Source organism: Hevea brasiliensis, chromosome 7 (genome assembly GCF_030052815.1).
Source record: "Hevea brasiliensis isolate MT/VB/25A 57/8 chromosome 7, ASM3005281v1, whole genome shotgun sequence".
NCBI lineage: Eukaryota > Viridiplantae > Streptophyta > Magnoliopsida > Malpighiales > Euphorbiaceae > Hevea > Hevea brasiliensis.
Genome location: NC_079499.1, coordinates 47,852,781 through 47,874,902, shown reverse-complemented (window position 1 = coordinate 47,874,902; position 22,122 = coordinate 47,852,781).

Below are 22,122 nucleotides of genomic sequence, written 5' to 3'. Positions count from 1 at the left end.
GCGGCACCGAGGGTCAGAGAGCGGCGAGCCCCCCTTCCATTCATGTCTCGTGGTCGTCCGATGAAGTTGAGGTGGTCGGACCAAGCAGGTGATCTGATCCTCCCGTAACCTCCGTTTCAGCTCGTGGTCGAGCGGGACCCTCAAGACGAATGCATCCCTCAGGGAGAGAAAACCTTCCCGTGGATGAGCTACCGTCAATCCCACAAGAAACCGATTTACAAACGTTTAGCCAAGAATATAACCTTCGGCCTGATTCATATGAACTTATCAGGTGTCATGGCGACCTCCAAGCCGATCAATTCTTCGAAGAAAATGATATGATCATGGTATACGAAAAGCAATTAAAAGCCGGGCTGCGGTTTCCCCTTTATGACTTCTTCAATGAAGTTATGAAATTCCACCAAGTATGTATAGCCCAAGTACATCCGAACTCATGGCGGATCCTGGTAGCACTCAGAGGCCTCTGCTGAGCTAAGGGACTCAGTCCTACAGCGAAGGTGTTTGCCGAGCTACATAGGCTAACTCGTCGAAAGGACGATGAGTACTGGTTCTTTCAGGCAAAACCGCATTGTGGGCTCTTTACCGATCTACCCTCCTCGCTGAAGAATTGGAAGAATCAGTTTTTTATTCTGAGGAGCAAGATCCCGAACGGTTTTGAGGGTTTCCCACGTAGCTGGTTGCATCTGGGCCCATCACTCTCGAAGCACATCGCCCTGAGTAGGGAAGAGGGTGCAATGGTGACGGAGTTAAAGGATCAGGCGGCCAATCAGAAGTTCTCCTGTTTAGATGCAGTGACGGCCGAACTGCATCATTGGATGATGTGGCTGGTTACTGGAGAAGAACGCGGGCTTCAGCTCTCTGACCTCGGCTTCGGTACTTTCTATATCTCTAATCTCTGAGCCTTAGCGAACTCACTGACTTTTCTTTGTGCAGGCATGGCGAGCGACGAGGCCTCCAAAGAGAGCCGAAAGCGGAAGAGAGAGGTTTTCAGAAAAGCGCAGGAGATGAAGCACGCCGAGGCCTCTTAGACACCAAGGCACAATCCAGAGGAGATGCAGGGAGGCTCGTCTCGACCCTCGGGACCGCCGATCCCTGAAGTAGAAGTGATCCGGTCTCATCCTCGACAAGAAGAACTGCCACCTCCAACTGTTGCTCTGAGTGCGAAAGGGGGTCCTTCCCAACCTCCTACAAAGACCCTTTCCCGTAGCGCTCAAGTCCTAATTCACTCCCTGGAGAAAAACCGAACTGTTCGAGAGAATATGGGTTTGGCTAAGGTTTTGGGGGCCTCCATCTGCCTTCAGGAGGATCGGAATAGGCTGACCCCGAACAGTCTCGACGATATCCTTACGCAGACTATGAGCCTGAGCGTGGAGAGTTTAGTGAACCAACATATCATTCGGGAAAAGGCTCATCATTTAAAGCAGGAGATCCAAAAGGTGGGTCAGGAAGCGGCTTTTGACTAAGCTCAACTTTCATCTGCCCGAGAATATATAGCTGAAATTAAGGGGCGGATGAAATTCTATAAAGATAAATTGGCCAAGTAGGCTCATGTTCTTGAAGAAGCTCGGGCGCTCCGAGCCGCTGATGTAGCTCGCCTCACTGCAGAACTTAAAGCGAAAGAAGAAGAGGCAGTATCGAGGGAGGCCGGTGCTTATGTGAACGCCCATGGGGACCTTTTGGCCGAGCTCAAGAAGCGTTATCTCAAGGAGGACTTTTCCTAGATGGTGGACCTGGTTCCCCAAGACAAAGAGGATAGCGAGGAGGAGGCTGAGGGTGATAGAGAGGGTGAACAAAATGTAGAACAGGCTGGGGGTGATCCTCCAGCCGAATGACTTGTATTTTTATTTTGAAATGAAATGAAGTTCTTTCTTTTGTTCAATGACTTGATGAGATCGAAAAGTATCTAACTTGTACAAGCGCCTGATTGTCTGAACCAATTAGAACATCAAACTTAAAAGTGATTATTAATCTAAGTATAAGAGGTCGGAAAACATTATGAGCACGAGATCGGCTTTGAACAAACACCGCACGGGACTTAAGATTATTAAAATTGGAAACCTGATTTGGACACTTAAGATCGAAAGCAACATCAAGCCGGATTCAAACCTTAATTTTATTAAACAACTATCCACAACGGAGATCGGATCGGATTGAAACCTTAACTCCATTTAACGATTATCCACCATATTTATAAAATGAAGGTCGGAAATAAAACTGGATGGCACGAAGACTTAATGACGGTTGGATTTTGTTTGATGAGATATCAGAAATGTGATTGGCTGGCGAAATGACTCGATAGTTGGTTTGAGAGATCGATAATGAATTAAGCAACTTGGAGACTTGGTGTTGGGGATCGATTTCAAAGTCTGTTGATTTCGGGGATCGGCCAAAATATGGTGTCGACAGTTACTATTCACACATTACTATTCACTCAAATTGTTGACTTTTCATATATAATAGGTGTGTTAATTCCAATTGCACTAAGATTCCACATTTTTGGTTCTAAATTTGTTGGCATTGATTGCCAATTGCAATTCAAAGCCTTCTAAAAGTATTTCAAAATTTTCAGTTTTTATATCCTATGTTTACTGTTTCATTGGTCTATGCTAAAGTGAGAATTTGGCTAATCTTTCTTCATGAAAGTTGTTCCTTTATGTATCTAGTTTAATTTATTTTTTGAATCACTCCATTGGGAGTTTTGTAACTCAAGTTATGATCAAATAACCATAACTGGTTCATTTCCTAGTTCTGGTTCCTTAGATAGGCAGATTTTGCAGTTACACTTTACAAATTTTATTGACCAAGTTGTAGTCACATTTAGGTCTAGTACTCTTCATAGAATTTGTTTCCTATGTCTTATGGTCACTCAAAAATTTGAATCACAATTTTTCAAGTTTTGTAGAATTTATTATACTAATTTAATTGGCCTAGACTCTAGTACCCTGTGTCTTTAGGGTCTAGATTCAGGTCAGTGAGTACGAGTGGATTTTTAGGATTATTGCATTCATGATTTGAGGAAGGTTTCTAAAACAAAGTTAGATCCCTCTATCTTAGGATTCTGAAAACGTATGGGTGATCCTAAATGGAATTTTCTAATGGAAGATATGCTATAAACACTAATCCGGGGTCAGATGAAATTGGGTAAATTTCCAGGTTTGGATGTACTAAGTTCTTTTAAGCATTTGACCTAATTCCTTTGGGTTCTGGGTTTTGGTCAAAATAAAAATATTGTAGACCTATGTCTTATAAAACTTTTCCCATTGGTTTCATTGCATTTAAATTTTTATAGACCAAGTTATGGCTATTTTGCTAAAACTGGTCGGGTAGTCTATGTCCAGAAAATTCTGGGCAGAATGGTTCAGGTCAGTTTGGTGTCCTAATTTGAGTCAACAATTTCATTAGGTTAGAAGCATTTCTGAGCTTGGTGTTCTGAATGAAAGTTGTAGTACTATGTCTAATCTTTTCAATGTACAAATTTCAGGTCATTTGGACCTGTCTAAAGAGAGTTATGGCCAAATGAACATGTTATTCATTTGGTCATTTTTCTGGGTTCAGTGTTTGGATATCCGGATTGGACTAGAAAATTGGTCAACTTATAGATAGAATTTGGGCAGGGTTTCTTCAAGAAAAATGGGGCATTTTGAGTCTAGTTTCACCTCCAATTGGCCTCATACCAATTGGAGTCATACAACTTCAGTTATAGGTCAAACAATACCCTGGACTCATAGGTTCGAATTTCCTACATAAGAGAAGCACTCCCAATTTTCAATTCCACCCAACTTCCAAACTTCAATTCACATTTATAGCACTTCTAATAGTCAATAATCAATCTCAACATCATCAAATTCAAGTCACAACACAAAATTCCATATTTGAGCAAACCCTAGATCAACTTGCATAAATTTTAAATTCCAAGTGAATTTCTAGCACTAACCTTATTCTTCTAGCTCCAGGCAACCTTCAATCAACCCAACACTTGATTCACCTCTTTGGGGCTGCCAACTAGATTTTCCTTTCACTTTTCTTCTCACTTTACTTGGGTTTCATTGTAACACCCCTATGTTCGGTAGTGCATTCTACTGTTCCAGTGGTCAGTGTTGCGCGGACAGCTAGGATGCCTAGAACTACACTTCGTTATGATTGAGGAGACATAAAATAATGAAATACAAGAAAAGAAAATACAACCACCTACCAAAGGTAGAGGCAAGGGTAGAGGTAGCCCAACAGGCAGCCAAGGCACAGTGAAACAATCAGAGCAAGACAGTGCTCCAGTCAGAATCTATGCAATGAGACAGAGAGAAGAGGCCGAGACATCTGATGTTGTGGCTGGTACCTTCTCAACTTTTAATCAAGATGTGTTTGTGTTATTTGATCCGGGTTCTACCCATTCTTATGTGACTGCTAGCATCATTGATTGCATTGCTGTTCCATGTACAAAAATGGACTTTGAGGTGCTAGTAACAAGTCCGCTAGGACAGGAGGTCAGGGTTAATAAAATGTATAGGGATTGTCCTTTGGTGATCCAAGGACACACTTTTCTGTCTGATTTCATTGAAATGCCCTTCAGAGATTATGATATCATATTGGGCATGGATTGTTTAGCTAGGCATCATGCCATGATTGACTGTAGGCTGAAGACAGTCACTTTTGGTCTCCTCGATCTGATGATGTGGTAATACATGGGAGAGCGATTATTGCCATCAAACATCATTTCGGCTGCACTAGCCAGAAAAATGATTAGAAAGGGGTGTGAAGCATACTTGGCACATGTGGTAAACACCCAAGTGGGGAGTCCAGCATTGAGGGACATCCCTACAGTATATGACTTTCCAGATGTGTTTCCTGATGAATTGCCAGGATTACCTCCGGAAAAAGAGGTGCAGTTTGAAATTAATGTTATGCCTGGTGTGGATCCAATCTCCATAACACCATATAGAATGGCACCAGCAGAATTGAAGGAGTTGAACGTACAGTTGCAAGAACTACTTGAAAAGGCTTCATCCGCCCTAGTGTGTCACCATGGGAGCGCTAGTATTGTTTATTAAGAAGAAGAATGGCACTCTTCGTTTATGTATTATTTGACCTAGAGTCTGAATGCTATTATGTTAGTGTTAGAATTATATGTTCTGTTGTTATTCCTTTACAGGGAAATAAATTTTAATGCATTAGTGATTAGTCCTTTAGGATAAGGATTATGATAATAAGTTAAATTAGTTTTGGAAGAGTTTATTGGCGAAAAGTATTTTCTGACACACTATAAATTATAAAGCTAATTGGCGAGCCTACTTAATGTAAGGCAAGAGGACGTAAAAGTAAGATGCACTAATGGAATTGCCCCTAGATGAGCGCAAGGATGTTACTGTTAGTAATTGCTAATGGATATTGTAATCAGAATAAGTTCGGATATCAATGAATTCGAAAAAGATAAAAGATAGGAAAGTTTGATCGATTGGAATGTATCGTAGTAACTATGCAATGTTCTTGATGTTTATACTGTAAGCTGTAGATTACAGTACTAACTTGAGATTATTGTGTAAAGCTATGTACTACCCGATAGTACACCTAGATGAGAATAGTTGCCAACGGCATCTGTTTTGGTATAGTTATGCCAGGACAGAATTTAATTGTTAGGAATAAGTTTGAAAATCCTACTTAGGGATCTAAAACTCAAAAGTTAGAATATCGAAAGGTTACAATTTAGTACAAAAGGAAGTAAGTTATAGAATATTGACAGATAAAAAGAGTTATGGAAGTAGAGATTTGAACAGTTGATTCATATATAACAAAGAAATATTACGAATGTGAGGAAGACTATGGACTAGAATGGTCAGAGGACCAATGACTAGATAAATGATTCTAACATGACCTCAAGGGTCATTCAAAAAGGAACATGAACCGAAATATTAGACAACACAATGGTAAGAGTACATTGGTGTTATTCAAACAAATTAAACGTTGTATTAGATTGCTAAAAGTCTTATACAAATTTGAGGAAAAGAAGATTATACGATCATATAGAAAAAAGAAAATAAACGTATGACTATTGTAAGATGGCTATTGGGTAAAATTTCATGGACGAAATTTATTTTAAGGGGGGGAGAATTGTAACACCCCTATGTTCGGTAGTGCGTTCTACTGTTCCGGTGGTCTGTGTTGTCCGGACAGCTAGGATGCCTTGAACTACACTTCGTTATGATTGAGGAGACATAAAATAATGAAATACAAGAAAATAAAATACAAGAAAAATAAAGGAAAAATAATAGCAAAGAAATGTAACCAAGTTAAGCGAGCCGAGAACCCTAGCGATGGGTGACCGCACCGGGAAGTCACGGCGTGGACCGTTGACTAGCCCTGGACCGCGGGGAACCCTAAAAAATATTTTTAGGACTTAAATAGACCTCTATTGAAGTATAAATACCATTAGAAATATCAAACAAAATTTAATTAATTAGTACAAAGAAATGTGAGAAATCGAAAAAAGGACAAAACCCGGTGTTACCCAAAAATCGGGAATGCAATCCGAACAGGGGCATTGTGGTCATTTGACACCCCGAGTTGTCTTTTGACCTAAATTTCCATTGAAAATAAATGATATTATATTCGGAAAATGTCATGAAAAATTAATTTAGTGGTACCTAATGTAAATAGAAAAAATGGAGTGTAAATGGAGTAATTATTACTTAAAACTTATTAAATTATTATCCTAGCATGAGTGGAGCACTATGGGATTATATAAAGCACCAAATGGACAGAATTTATCACCAAAACACTTCATCTTCAACCTCACACACCCATGGCTGAATTGGAGCTCCCAAGCTTTCTCCATGGCCGTCCCACATGCAAGCCCTAATCTACCATGATCAAGCCATCATTTCTTCAAGAGTCCTTCATTAAACTTGTTCTACACATCATGGGCAGCAAGTAGGAAGCAAGAAAGAGGAGTTTTGGTGAAGTTTAATCAAGCCCAAGTTGAGGTTAGTGCTTAATCTTTCCAATTTCTTTTACTAATCCTTGTGTTGAGCTTTGGGTAAGTTGAATTGTTAGGAAAATTTGAGGTTCGATGTTGAATGGGGAAGTGTACTTTTGGCAGCCATGGAAACACTTTAAAGACAGTTTATTTTTGCTTGTAAATGGTGAATTAAATGATTGATTAAATGTATATTGTGTAGAAAATTGTTTGGGTGATGTATACTTAGTATATGTAAATGTAAATTGAAATTTGAAGCTTGGAAATTAATGGAATGTAAAGGTACCATTGCAGCAGTTTGTTAATTCTTGAAGAATGTTGGAATTCATGCTTGGTTTATGGAATAATAATGTGGAATTGTAATAGTGGTTATGGCAGTTTGAGTGTATGTATGATGGTGTGAAGTTGGACATGTAAAAGTGTTATGGTTAGATGCTTAAATTGTTGTAAATGAGTTGATAAATTCTGCAGTTTATGGTGCACATTGAATGTAATTGTAAACTTCCAAAATGACCTATAATGTGTTGTGAATTATGTTTAGGTCATGGTACAACCAGAATTCGCTTGAATGTTAAGTTTGGTAAGTGTTAAAAGTAATGCTTGATGTGTATGAAAGAAATGCAATAAGGCAATTTGTGTTTTAGGCCTATAACTTTAAGTTTGTGGCTCCAATTGGTATGAGACCAATTGGAGGTAAAACTAGGCACAAAATGTGCCAACTTTCATGAAGGAAGCTTGCCAAAATTCTGCTTGCAAGGTAGCTTGAAAAATGACAAAATCCAGATTAAGTGCAATTGAGGCCTGAAAATTAACCATTTAGGCAGCAGTTATTTTTTAGGCCATAACTCACTCAAAACAGGTCCAATTGACCTGAAATTTTAACCATCAATAGTTAAGACCCGTATCTACAAGTCTTATGAAGACACCAAAGCCCATAAATGACCATAAGCAAGTCAAACAGCTTTCACAAGTTCGGGTCCAAAAACTGGCCGAACCTAAAATGACCTAAAGTGACCTAAAGTGACCAATTTTGATGCATTTTGACCAGCAATAGTAAAATGACCATAACTTGGTCTACATAACTCAGAATGACCTGAAATTTTGCCCTGCGTTCCATAAGACATAGATCTACAAGTTTGTAGTTTTGACCAAAACCCGAAAACTGAGGGAACTAGGTCGTCTAGCTAGGTCAAACTAGTATCCCGGAATCCAGCAAATTGCAAGAAAATGCAAGATACATGGAAATGAATTTGGTAACATGTACCAACCCTAAAAGACTATCGAATGTGACATATTGGTAACCTTAAAACCTAATTTACCTAGAATGTATCGAGGGTCGACATATTAGGTTGACTAAGCAAATATTAGAATTCAGTGAATTAATTATCAAGCATTATCGTTAGAGACAGTTTAATTAAGTACTGAAACACTTCAAATTGTGTTTTTCAGTTAGCAAAGATTCAGGGAAAGGGAAGGAAACACTGAGTCAAGATCAGGAGACAGATATCAGAGGTTTGTGCACAACAGTTAGTTCTTTTGAATTTTTCAATTGAAATAAATTATGACTATTTGTATATTATTATTTTTAATTATGGAAATGTGTTTGAATGGATACTTATTGCTTGAAAAGCACTGTAAATGGTTTGAAACTGTGAAAAAAAATTATTTAGTGTGATTTGTGAAAATTGAAGTTACTTATGAATTGTGTTGCCATTTTGTGAATGAAATTATGACTTTCAAATTTATTGGATTCTCACGAATCATTTGAATAAAATGTTTGGAATTGATTTTGTGTTCACACTTAGCATGACAGTATCATATCATTCCTTCTCCATTTATAGGGTTGTGATCGTTTATTTTCCTTCTCCATTTATGGAGTCGTGATCGTTTATTTTTCTCCCTCTTTGGTTTACCAGTTGAGGTGATCGGATGAGTACTCATTATATAGCTAGCTCCCTTCCTCATTAATTTCGATTAGTGGGGTTATGATTGCTTTGTTGTGGTGTACAATGCGGCATTGATCGAAAATTTTGTGTCATGGCTTAAGTTGTGAATGAATTGGCAACACTGTATTCTTAAATTATTCGACTAAATTGTGTTATTATGCGATTTGATAATTTGTGAAATGGAGTTTAAATTCTTATTGACATTCACTGTCTTTTGAATTTAACCATGTTTTGACTATTGAGATTTATTGTGATATTGTGAATTGGAGTTTAAATTCTTATTGACATTCACTGTCTTTTGAATTTAACTATGTTTTGATTACTAAGATTTAATGTGATATTGTGTTAAATTCCTTCTGACATTCATTTTCTTGAATTTAACTATGATTTTACGTATCCATCGTTTAAATGATTTATGAATTGTGATTTAAAGTTGTATTTGGTTAATGTTGTGCACCACTGAGACATTGTCTCAGCGATAGCTTTCCATTACTGTCGCAGGTAGACAGACGAACAGGGCAGCAGACTAGGCTGCTAGTGCATTCAGCGAGAGATCATCGGGTATATTGAGTATACCACATTTTGCGTTTTGTACTGTAATGTATATTCACTGTATGTATATATTGTTCTTGGTTTTGAGCAGTTGTAAATTAAAATTATACATTAAAGTTGTAAAGTAAATTATGAGTAATTTGACTTGTAAAAATTGTATTATCTTTCTTTTATCTTAGTCTTTGAAAAATTATTGTGGATTTGAGTTGAAAAAGAAATTGTGTTGTTTAACTGTTGAAGTGGAGATTGAGAATTATATTAAAGTGCTTTTACAGGTTTTCTGAAGAACTATTTTATCCAAAATACAAATGGCACTCTGCCAAAAATTTTACAGAAATTACTAATAGTCTAAATGTGTTAACTGTTTCATGTCAGTTCACAAAAAGTTTTTAACACCTGTAAATAGTGCTCACCACTATAAAATGAAGTAAGAAAAGTTTTAAAATCCCTTGTAGTGTATTTAATAGTTTATCAGTAGACGAAGTTGGTAATTCATTAGGTATACTACGGGATCATGTTATGCCTTACAGAGGGGTAGGGTGTGACATTCATGGCTGGCTATGGAGGTTTATCAAGGCTGCCAACTATTTTTGTGAAGGAAGGTAATGATTTGGAACCTTGAAATGGTGTTTTAATGATAGGAAAATGAAAGAATTTGAGAGGAAATGGAGAAAGAGAGGGCTGGATGGGAGAATGCTGGAGAAGAAGATGGATTTTTCATTTTTTTTTTTACTCATTTATCTCCTTTTTATTTGTTTATTAAATGGTTGTCTCATGGTGATTGGTGGAGAGCTTTTTAATGATGTCATCCTATGTCACAAATCTAATTTAATTCCATTTTCTTTCTTTTTCTTTTCTACTCAATTTCAATTTAATTTTTAGCAATATTTATTCACATTTTGTGTCATAATAATTATTTACCTAACTGAACAAGTTGGCCAAAAGTCACCTCTAAAGGCGAAATGACCGAAATGTCCTCCGTTTGGCTTAACAGACTAAAATTGTCTATACCGATTGAAAATTTTTTCTAAGCCTTTTCTTGGCATTCGAATGTCATAGAAACCTCAATGACTCTTCTCTGGAGTCCTAAAAATTATTTTATGAATTTTCTCCCGGGTCTAGGGCTCCTAGTTGCGAGAATCACAACTTCCCACTGGGTTACCCATCGCTAGGGCACCGGCTCATTTAACTTGGTTGTATTTTATTTCTAAAATTTTTCCTAAATTTTTCTTATTAATATTTGAGTTATTTATGACTCCTCACTCTAGTCTAATTATTTTTCCAGACGTTCTAGCTGTCTGGACCGACACCGGTCACCAAAACAGTGGAATGTGCGAAATTGTTATAGTGAGGGTGTTACACATGATAGGCACTTATACATGATAAGTAGGTCGAACCAGTGACAATTATGATAAGTACATGGAGTTTACTTTTGTCAATGCATTATCATAAATCATATCAGTGCATATAATCTTTAGACCTGAGATAGCACAGTTATCTTGTATATAGGTGGTTTTAGTTTGATACTACTTTCATACTGGTACTGTGTATGGGTATATGGGCATGTGTTGGCTCCTACTAGTTATATATGGAGTTAGGTGTTGATCAAGATGGAATCTGTTTCTCTAAGTAAATAGGGATGAAATCCTATGTTCATTTAATTGTTCTTGATGTTTCAAGTTCCTGGCCAGGACAAATAGATTTAATCAGAAAAGAGTTTCTAATGAGAAAATCTTTTTAATCAAGAACTAGAATTAAAAGAGAACATAATATTCATAGTAAATGGGTTTTGACATAAACCATGACTTCAACTTTAGTTGGGATTTTGTAACAGAGAGATTCTAGTGCATGGCAACATATGATTATAGGTTCATTTAAGGTAAACCTTATTACTGATTTGGTGGCTATGGCATGCTATGCTAGGTGTTAACCATGGTCTATGAGGTGCACAAAATGATTTAGAGAAATCATTTATGGTAAGAAAGAGTTCTGATGATATTAAGAGTTGATATCATGTCTCATTGCCAATTAGTGATGAGCCTAGTAAGTCACACACATACACAAGTAATCACTAAAATAAATATGATTTAATTAAATAATTAAAGAGTTTAATTGATTAATTAAATAGGTTTGGTTTGCAATTAGATTGCAAGTCCCTAGCATGGCTTGAAACTAAATATAGGTTATTGGATGTATAGTATAAGTTATATTTATATTTAAAGTGTTTAAATATGAATTTAATTAATGAGAAAATTAATTAATAGAGATTAATTAATTAATTTATATTTGATATAAATTGATTAGAAGAAGAGAAATAATTATTTGGGATTGAGAATTCAAAATTAAAACACAGGGTGACATGTGGCACCATGAGATAGTGACACATGGCACTACACATAAGCTTGCCATATGTCTTTGAATCATGTAAGATGATTAAAATCAATATTAAATATAGGTTTGACACTTGGCAAAATATGATTGGGTCAATTAAACCTAGAGCTAATCAAAAGGTGATATGTGGCAAGGGTTTTACGTGATGACCTAGCTATATAAGTGTTGTTATGAAAAAGTAAAACGTGTGGGCTACTGTTCTTCTTTGGTGCAGCCACCCAAAGAACATCTCCCTCTCTTCTTCTTCATCTCTCATCAATTCAAAGAGATTAGCCATCAATCTCTTGAATTAAAAATACTAGAAATTATTTGCAGTGTCCTGTTTACATCTGTAATCTCTCAAAAGGCAAAACTTGATTTTCTAATTCATAGAAAAAGCTTTAGAAGCTGTTCAAGGGCTGTTATAGGTGATCTTGGTGTGGACAAGCTAGAGGGACAACATCTGGTGTCCTAAAGACGCATCCCAAAGGTGGCAAACACACTACAGTGCATCAAGAAGTTAGTGCACTTATTCTTGATCTATTCTAGGGTTCTTAAAATTAATCTGATTAATTCTAAAATCTTAAATTGCAAATGTAGATCCAAAAATATATTAAAAGAGTTTAATATGTTGTTTATCATTGAAATCAAATAGATAAAAATAAATCTTGCATGATGCATGTGACCCTAGATGAAAAATTTTGAATTTTAATGATCTAAACTTGTGTTTTTCATGCTTCCGCTCCTTCACATTCTAGAAAACATCCCTACAAAGGTGGGAAAATTCTTTATCCCAATTGATTTTGTTGTCCTAGAGATGGTGGAGGATGTTCAAATCCTTATAATCCTGGGAAGACCTTTTTTAGCAACTGTTGGAGCTGTCATAGACGTTAAGAATGGACAGTTAACTCTCAAGGTAGGAGATGAAGAAGTGGAGTTCAACCTATTTAGCACAATGAACCACAAACTTGAACTTGATGAATGCTTCAAAGTTGATATAATTGACAAGTAAGTTGAAGAGCAATTCATTAAAACACACCCTGAAGATCCTCTAGGAGCATCCATCGTGCACAGTCACATAGTAGAGAAGGAGAACATAGAAATTACAGCTTGTGCGCAATCCTTGACAGCTAATCCACCCCTACTATTGGCTCAAGTTTTTTGCTATAAAAGAGTTAAATGAGGAACAACGCAAAGGCAAGCTTCAGGAAAATACCAAATAGGTAGAATTGAAACCTCTTCCCTCTATGCTAAGGTACGCATTCCTAGACTAAAATTCTAAATATCCTGTTATTATCAATGCTAGTCTATCTGAAATAGAAGAGGAAAAATTGCTAAGGGTACGTAGGGCCCATAGCAAAAGCATAGGGTATAAAATAGAAGACCTGAAAGGGATTAATCCTTCCATTTACATTCATAGGATACCTATGGAATAAAATAGTAAATCCACTATTGAACATCAAAGAAGACTTAACCCAAACATAAAATAAGTAGTAAAAAAGGAAATTCTAAAACTATTAGATGCAGGTATTATATACCCGATCTCTGATAGCAAATGGGTTAGTCCAGTGCATGTAGTGCCTAAGAAATGCAGGACAATTGTCATTCAAAATGCAAAAGATGAACTAATCCCTACTAGGGTAGTTACTAGTTATTACATGTGCATAGATTATAGGAAATTGAATAGTGCCACTAGAAAATACCATTTTCCTCTTCCTTTCATAGACCAAATGTTAGAAAGATTATTAAAACATTCGTACTTCTGCCATCTAGATGGGTATTTGGGATTTTTCTAAATTCCTATTCACCTAGAGACCAAGAAAAGACCACTTTCACATGCCCTTACGGAACATTTGCATATAGAAGAATGCCCTCTGGTCTTTGTAATGCCCCATTACTTTTCAAAGATGCATAATGGCCATTTTTTCTGATTATATTGAAAATATTATAGAGGTTTTTATGGATGATTTTTCTGTCGATGGAACTACTTTTGATGATTGCCTAGCTAACTTATCCAAAGTATTACAAAGATATGAAGAATCAAACCTAGTCCTAAATTGGGAAAAATGCCACTTCATGGTAAGGGAAGGTATAGTTCTGGGACATTTGATATCAGAAAGAGAAATTGAAGTTGATAAGGCAAAAATTGAAATCATTTAAAAGATGCCACCACCCACATCAATCAAAGGAGTACAAAGCTTTTAGGGACATGCAGGCTTCTACAGAAGATTCATTAAAGATTTTTCCAAAATAGCTAAGCCATTTACCAACTTGTTAAGTCAAGATGTTCCTTTTGATTTTATTGAAAATTGCCTTGTCTCCTTCAATGGGATCAAAGAAACCCTAATTTCAGCACTAATAATGCAACCACTAGATTGGGAGCTACTGTTCGAGGTGATGTGCGATGTAAGTGACTATGCAGTTGGAGCAGTGCTCGGACAAAAAAAAGATAAAAAGCTCCATGCCATTTATTACGCCAGCAAGACACTCGACGATGCACAAATCAATTATGCTATCACAGAAAAGGAATTCCTAACATTAATGTTTGCAATTGACAAATTCAAATCCTACTTAATTGGGTCAAAAGTCAGTGTATTCATAGATCATGCTGCCATTCGGTACCTTTTGAACAAGAAGGAGGTAAAACCACGGCTAATTCGATGGATTTTACTCCTGCAAGAATTTGACCTTGAAATCAAGGATAAAAAGGGTCCGAAAATATAATAGCTGACCATCTCTTTAGGCTGAAACTGGAAGACACAGGGGACATCGAGGATTTGCTAATTGATGATTCATTTCCTGATGAGCAATTACTAGCATTCTCCCAAGCTCCATGGTATGCTGACTTTGTTAATTTTTTTTTTTTATGCAGGGTATTGCCTCCAAACATGACTTATCAGCAAAAGAAGAAATTTCTGCATGATGTGCGGTTCTACACATGGGAGGAATCTCTACTGTACAAGAGATGTAATGATGGGCTAATAAGAAGATGCATACTAGAAGAGGAAATAGAGAGCATTCTGCAACACTACCATTCATCATTATATGGAGGACACTTTAGCACCACAAAAATAGCAGCCAAGGTTTTGCAAGCAGGGTTTTACTGGCCACATCTATTTAAGGATGTAAGGTCCTTTGTGTTAGCTTGTGATCAATGCCAAAGAACGGAAAACATTTCAAGAAGGAATGAGATGCCCCTGCATGGTATATTTGAGATTGAACTATTTGATGTGTGGGGAATAGACTTCATGGGCCAATTCCCAACTTCCTTTGGAAAGAAGTATATCCTAATTGGCGTTGACTATGTGACAAAATGGGTAGAAGCAGTAACCACACCAATAAATGAGGAAAGAGTGGTAATGAAATTCCTCAAAAAGAATATCTTCACAAGGTTTGGCTCACCAAGAGTGATAATGAGCGATGGAGGAAGTCCCTTCTGCAATTGGTAATTTGAAAATTTATTGAAGAAATATGGAGTAACTCAAAAAGTGGCAACTCCTTATAATCCTCAAACCAGCGGCCAAGTAGAAATTTCAAATTGGAAGCTAAAACATATCCTCGAGAAAACAGTCAATCGCTCAAGGAAAGACTAGTCCATGAAACTAGATGATGCATTGTGGGCATACCGCACTACATATAAAACTCCCATTGGAATAACACCCTTCCACTTGGTCTATGGGAAGGCTTGCCACCTACCCGTCGAACTTGAACACAAAGCCTATTGGGCCATCAGATCCTAAACTATGACCTAAAAGCTGCTGGCAAAAAAAGACTTCTACAGCTCAATGAGCTGGAAGAGATCAGACAGGATGCCTATGAAAACTCCAGGATCTTTAAGGACAAATCCAAAAGATGGCACGATAGGCACATCTCACGGAAGGAAATCAAAGAAGGAGATCTTATCCTATTGTTCAACTCCAGATTGAAACTCTTTCCAAGGAAGCTGAAATCAAGATAGTCTGGACCTTTTAAGGTAACCCAAGTCTTCTCGCATGGAGCAGTAGAAGTGTGGAGCGAAACCTCAAGCACATTTAAAGTCAATGGGCAGAGGCTAAAGCCTTACTTTTAGGGAGAACCCATAGAGAAGGGAGTAAATTGCACCTTCGACAACCCTCCAGACAGACTATGAATAATAAAAGCAAAGTCCAGCAAAAGACTATAAACAAGAGCTTTTTGGGAGGCAACCCAAATTTTTCTGAACTTTCCTCCTTTTTCTTTCTTATTTTGATTTTTGTTATATATTTATTCGTGTTTTATTTTGTAGCAACCCCAATATATTAATTTTGGAAAAGCAAGGAACTGAAAGCAAGAGAGGAGAGGAATCGTCAACTCCTTGACAATATTGGGTGGATCAAATTCTCTAAACTCCAATTTCCTACCCATCGGGACACCACGCTAGAGTTTTTAGGGAGCTTCAGGGCCACTTTATGGCCCACTGATAGGGAGGACAAGGCCAGGATTGAATTTTGGCTCCTTGGTGTTAACCGGGTAATGAATATGGACGAGTTGAATGCCATCTTCAGATTCAACAGCACCGAACACTAAGAGATCCTGCGGAACTAGATGGTCTACAACAGCATTGACTTTTGGAGTTCTATAGCCCCCAACACAGAGCCTTACAACTCCAGCAAGTCAAAATCTAAAGGAATCACCAGTCTTGCTTTGTGTTGCATGCACTGGTTAGCTGCACACAATATCATGGGCCGCGGTGAAAGCTTAGGTGTAGTGAACACCAACGAACTCTTCTTCCTTTGGTGTATGGTCACCGGGCAGCGTTGCAGCATCGGATTCTTCTTCTGCAACCACCTTCACCACCTATCTCACCAGCCTATAGGGTAAATTGTGCTTGGTGGCCTTATAATAGCCATCACACTTCATTTTGGATTTGTTCTAGGTCATCAAAGGCTATGCTCTATTGCTGGGACCTCAAAGATTGATCAAACCATCTGCGTATCAATGGGGATATGTAAGAAGGTCGGCAACACATGCTGCCTGATTGACGCCGAAGGGAATGTTATCCCTAGGAGAGACGAAGCATGAGAAGGCCCTGGTGAACCCTCACATGCCTAGGAGGAAGCCTAAGAGCCACTCCATCACGAGTCTCCTAATCGAGTGCCTCCATATACACCACCACTTGCAGACCTGATCCTTGCATACCTATAGTGTTTGGAAACCACACTCAACAACAGAATGTAGGCACTCAAGGACAGCCTCCAGGAAGCCCATAACAAGTTGGACATGATACTAGAGAGGCTCGATGAAATGGACCATCGTCACCATCAGAGACCTTTTAGAGCTAGGACTATAGGATAGGTTCTTTATTGTGTAATTTCATATACCTTAGTCCTAAACTGCACTCTTAAGTCTGCTTTACTTGCTTTTTGTTCAAACTTTTAAATTCTTAATACATAATATGCTTGCACATAATTTCTGTGCTATCTTTTAATTTTGCATATTGTGTTGACATTGAGAACTATATCTTATTTAAGTTTAGGGGTACAAGGTCATTCCATGCATTGCATATCATTACATTGCTTAAAATTATCTATATTATACTTGTGTATCAAAATTCCAAAAAAATTTTGCAAATTTTGAACCTTGAGTTTCTGAAACTTAGAACTATAACTAAAAATTCTAGGGAGCTAATAATTGGACTCCACGAGATAGAGGAATGAACGTATCTGGATAGGCAAAAAGGACTTTAATTTGTTGTTTATGAAGAACTTAATCACCTAAATGGAGTTGAACTAGTTAAACGCCTTTATAGCCATTAATCTGTCACATTGAACTTGCAAAATTGGGAGGAAATTTTTGAGATACAAGCAAACCTAAAAATGCCTCACCAGCTCTAGAACATGTCTCTTCGGCCTATCAAGGCGAAATCCTAGTTTATGCTTGATAAAGAGATGATTAAGGCATTCTTTGATATAACCTCACTAAGCTTTAGCCACCCCTAATTAAAATATATATCCTTTGCAGCCAACTTGAAGCCTATATTTATCCCTTAGAATTTATTACTTACCCATATTAATTACCTAGCCCCTAGCCTAAACATCTATCCTACCCTTTTGAGGAGGCTAAATACATAAGTAAAAAGTATATTAAGTGCAAAAAAAAAAAAAAAAAAAAAAAAGGAGAGAGGATGTAGAACTCAAAAAGGAGTGCAAGTGTGCAATTGAAATCAAATCAAAATTTTCTGCCTCTTGAGGATCATATCCAATTTATTGTGGGCCTCCTGGAGACTATCCACTATGGCTCTAATCTTGTCTGATATAGTAGTCTCCAAAGTCCTTATTCTGTTATTGATGGTCATCTCTATCTTCTACAGGCATGCAAGGACTGTGTCTGTAGGTGGTGGTGTGTATGGAGGGAACCTGTCTAGTGATCCCTCAAGGAGGGGGTCTAACTCTTTCTTCTACTACTGTTGTTCCTATGCTTGCTCATGTGCTTAGGAAGACTCCCCTTGCTCTGCTACTAGCACTAGCCTCTTGGGGATGACATTCCCCTGTTTATCAAGCAGTAGGCATGCATCCCCTACTCTTTTTCATAATCCCATGGATGTGCAGATAGTTTGATCTATCTTGGTGGTGCCTGGGATAGGGCGCAGCCTAACATGCACTGGCACAAATACATAGTGTAGGGCAAGTGCTGTGATGAGGCCTTCTACCACTATGTGACTCGTTGCCTGATGAGAAATTCTCCTAAGGTGCTGGCATACGAAGTATCTGGTGCTGCATCTCTTATCAGTCATCATACACCATAAAAAGAAAAACTCATTAGCATTTACGATGCCAAGGCTATCACCGCGCCCCATAATGGTGTAACGTCCTGAGAATTTTGAGCTTTGAATAGTACTTTTTCCGATATGTAAATAGTATTATTCAAAGCCAACTCGAAGACTAAAAATGAGATGAAAAGTAATTAAGATAAGCAGAATAAAAATGAAAGTGACCATTAGGTTATGGACTTAATTGGTATTATTGAAAAAAATGAACTATAACTCAATGAAGGGCATTTTAGTCAATTCACATAAAAAGTTAACTTTTGATCAAGATGTCAATAAAATTAAGTGAGATTGATGTATTAGAATGGGATTAATTAATTTGAAAAAGTAAGAAAATTTAATGGGGACATAAAAGGAATTATTAAATTATCATAATTATAAATATTTGGATAATTTGTGAAAAAAACAACAATTAATTAATTAAGTAACAAGAAAGCTTCCTTTCCAAGCTCTAAAACCTTAAATTCTTCCCTAATTTCCATAGAAAATCAAGAGAAATCCTTGAATTAAGCCCTAATTTGAAGAAAGTAAGCAAAGATTCTAAGGAATTTGGAAGATTTGTGAAGAAGGAGAATTGGCCAATTGAGGTAATTGACGATTCAAGTTTAATTAGTCATGAATTTATGGATTTCAAGTTTAATTGTGAAGATTACTAAGGGAATTGATTGAAATTATGTATATTATAAAGAAAGGAAATTTTGGTTATGGAGGTAGGAGTTAGGGTTTTGAGTTTTGATGTAATTAACTTGATTTCTAGTCTTGAATGAAGCAATAAACATGGTTTATGAACTTGAAATTGATTAAATTTGGAAGATGGGAGTTAGGGTTTTATGCAATTAGGGTTTTCATGGCATGGAACCTATTTAATGCTACTATGGTTATATTATGATGATTGGATGTATATTTTATAAAGAAACTTTAATGATTTGGTGAAGAAATTTAGTGAATGAATGTTATGCCTTAAGTGTTGAATCTAAACAGCTTGAGTCTAGTGAGGTTAAATGCTCACAACATGAGCTACATAATTCCATTTGAGGTGAAACCAAAGGGAAATTAAGGCTAAGACTGTAACACCCCTATATTCGGTAGTGCGTTCTACTGTTCCGGTGACCAGTATTATCCGGACGGCTAGGATGTCTAGAACTACACTTAGATATGAGTGAGGAGACATAAAATAACGAAATACAAGAAAAGAAAATACAAGAAAAATGAAGGAAAAATAATAGCAATGAAATGTAACCAAGTTAAACGAGCCGAGAACCTCAGCGATGGGTAACCGCACCGGAAAGTTACGGCGTGGACCGTTGACTAGCCCTGGACCACAGGAAATCCTAGAAAATATTTTTAGGACTTAAATAAAGACCTATTGAAGTATAAATATCATTAGAAATATCAAAGAAAAATTAATTAATTAGTACAAAGAAAAGTGAGAAATCGAGAAAACGACAAAAATCGGTGTTACCGAAAAATCAGGAATGCAACTCGAACAGGCACATTGTGGTCATTTGACACCCCGAGTTGTCTTTTGACCTAAATGTCCATTAAAAATACATGATATTACACTTGGAAAATGTCATGAAAAATTAAATTGGTGGTACCTAATGTAAATAGCAAAAGATAGGAGCTTAATGTTGGAATAAGGAAACTTAAGAATAAACAAATGTTATAACCTTCACTTAGTGCTCCACTAACACCTAAAGTGGACCACTACATCTTCATTTGGATAGCAGAAACCCATCTTCTCCAACAATTCCAAAACCAGCAGAAAATGATGAAGAAGAATCCTCCATTGCCGGCCCACCTTGAAGCTTCATGCAAGCATGATCCAAGCCATTTTTTTCACTAGCTCCCTTCACTAAAGTTGTTCTACACCACTTGGGCAGTAGATAGGCAGCAAGAAGATCAAGTTTAGTCAAGGTTTTAAAGAGTTTCCAAAGTGGTAAATAGGTATTTTTGATGCTTGCTTCATTAAAGTTTGTGTGAGTGTTATGGGTAGTTGAATTGTGGAAGGATTTTTGGAGTTTGATGTTTTAAGGGAGAGGTATATTTTTGGTAGCCATGGAAACTCCATAAGAACAGTTTATCCTTGCATGTAAATGGTAGATTAAAGTGTAAATGAAGTGTTTATGTGTATAGGAATAAATTGGGTGATGTATACTAAATGTATATGTGAATGTACACTTGACTTTGGAAGCTTGGAAAGCTAATTGATGAAGATTACAATTTGGCAAATTGAAGTTTGGACCAAAGTATGTTGTTTCATGGTTTGGTTTATGGAATTATATGGTTGAATTATGATGCTTGTTATGATAGCTTGTATATGTGTATTAAGGTTTGAATGTGGACATGTAAATGAGCTAGGTTATGTGGTTAAATTGTGTGTAATTTGAACTTGGTAAATTCTGTACTATAAGGTGCATATTGAGTGTGGTTACAAGCTGCCAAAATGTCCAAAAATGTGTTGTGAAATGTGTTAATGGTAAGGTACAAAACAGAAATGACATGTAAGAGTTAACTTGGTAGGCATAGGATGTGTATTTGATGAGTGATGAACAATGAATAGCAGGGCAGTGTGTGTTTTGGCTTAGAACCTTAAGTGTGTGGCTCCAATTGGCATAAGACCAATTGGAGGTGAAACTAGGCACAAAAAGTGCCAACTTTCATGAAGGAAACTTACCAAAATTCTACTTGGAAGGTGACTTGAAAAATGACCAAATCCGGATTAGTGCATTTAAAGCCTGAAAATTGACCATTTGGACAATATTTAGTATTTTGGCCATAACTCACTCAAAACAGGTCCAATTGACCTGAAATTTTTACCATGAATAGCTGAGACATATATCTACAAGTCTTATTAAGACACCAAAGCTCAGAAATGACCATAAGTAAGTCAAATAGCTTGCAAAAGTTCGGGTCCAAGAATTGGCCGAACCAAAAGTGACATAAAAATGACCTAAAATGACCATTTTGATACATTCTATCCAGCATTGGTAGATTGCCCATAACTTGGTCTACATAACTCAGAATGACCTGAAATTTTTCCCCGCTTGCAATAAGACATAGACCTACAAGTTTGTAGTTTTGACTGAAACCCGAAAACCGAGGGAACTAGTCCGGCTAGGTCAAATTAGTATACCGAAATCCGACAAATTACAATAAAACGCAAAATACATGGAAATGAATTTGGTAACCGGTACCAATACTATATATTGGTAACATTAAAACCTAATTCACCTAGAATGCATCGAGGGTCGACATCTCAGGTTGACTAAGAAAATAATAGAATTCGATAAATTAATTATTGAACCTTATTCTTAGAGACAGTTTAAATGAGTGCTGAAACACTTTAAATTGTGTTTCTTACTTAGCAAAGACTCAGGGAAAGGGAAGGAAACACTGAGTCAGAGCCAAGAGACAGTTATTAGAGGTTTGTGCACAACAGTTATTTCTTTTGAATTTTTCAATTGAAATAAATTATGACTATTTGTATATTATTGTTTTAA